This window comes from Zingiber officinale, chromosome 2A (genome assembly GCF_018446385.1).
Source record: "Zingiber officinale cultivar Zhangliang chromosome 2A, Zo_v1.1, whole genome shotgun sequence".
Taxonomy (NCBI): domain Eukaryota; kingdom Viridiplantae; phylum Streptophyta; class Magnoliopsida; order Zingiberales; family Zingiberaceae; genus Zingiber; species Zingiber officinale.
The window spans coordinates 54,632,921-54,634,365 of record NC_055988.1 but is presented as its reverse complement, the minus strand read 5'-3'; positions in this window follow the sequence as shown (position 1 = coordinate 54,634,365).

Here is a 1,445-nt window from a genome sequence, read left to right as displayed (position 1 = left end):
ATCAACATTCCCATATCCTCTTCTGTTTTGACCGGGAGTAGAGATAAGTTTAGCACGTCTTGTCCTGACCACTCGCTGAGATTTGACACCACCATATGGATTATTTCTTGTGCTTCATCCAAACTTTTTTTCATGAGTGCCCCCCCCAGCTGCTGTGTCCAGAAGGTTCTTGTTCTAGAACGAGAATCCAATGTAAAATATGTGAAGAACCAACCAACTCTCAATACCGTGATGTGGGCACTGATATAGAATAGACAGGTACCTATCCCAAGCTTGATGCAATGCTTCTTCGTCACGTTGCTTGAAGTGCAAAATCTGATCCTTCAACTGAGCAATTCTTTTTAGAGGAAAGTATCTATTTAGAAATTTTCCCTCTAACTCATCCCATGTCCTGATGCTTCTCGGCTGCAGAGTGTTGAACCAAACCTTTGCATTACTTCTGAGACTGAATGGAAAAGCTATAAGTTGTATTGAATCAGCCGGAACCCCCTCAACTCTCAGTGTGTTGCAATAGCTGTGGAAATTTAGGAGATGAAAATAAGGATTCTCTTAATCTAATCCCCCAAACTCATTTTCCTGTAATTTAGAGATGAATGATGGTCTGAGCATAAAATTCTTCGCTAGGATTTCTGGAAACACAATGGGCCCTAGCTCTTTAGCAGACTTCGATGCTCCAAACTCCTTTAATGGTTTTAACATCATGTCCTATTCGAACAGACCGGGAGCACGAAATAAACAGACATGTAGGGTAATTGAATCTCCTGCAAGGTTAGCTTTTTGCATGCAAAAACAATATATGGAATAAAATAAAGAAGAAGAGATGAAATAATAGTATTTTTGGCATTTTAATAAAATTGCATAAAGTAAAGAAAAATAAGAATAAAATTATTTATCTCTAAATGCAAAATAAAGGAAAAGAAAACAAAGTCTAGTCTAATCTAGTATGACTATCACCAATGTTATAGACGCAGTCCCCGGCTACGACGCCAAAAACTTGTTACGCTTCTGCAAGTGCACAGATTCATCGACAGTAATAAAGATTATCGATCCCACGAGGACTGGTTATAAGCACTAGTGATGGCACACTTAGGATTAGCTACACTATCGATGGTTGTAAGTAATCTAAGAAAAGATATTAGAAAGTGGAAATGAGAACTAGCAAAGAGAAGAAATCAACCTGATTAATGAAGAGTTCTAGGAGTTTGCTTTCATTGTGGTGGTATTGATGTATCACATACTATCCTATACTCATTGTCCATCAGAATGCATTCGCCGGAAGCTAAAGCAACTATCCTTGAGCACCAAACAAAGATGATCCCTATGAAATCATGTTACGGTTAACCCCTGCCACTAGGGTGTCTCAGTAGATCACAAGGACACAACTCTAATTGATGTTATCAAAGATAGAATTAAGGAACTTAGTTTGGTCTCTTACTTCCTTGTGG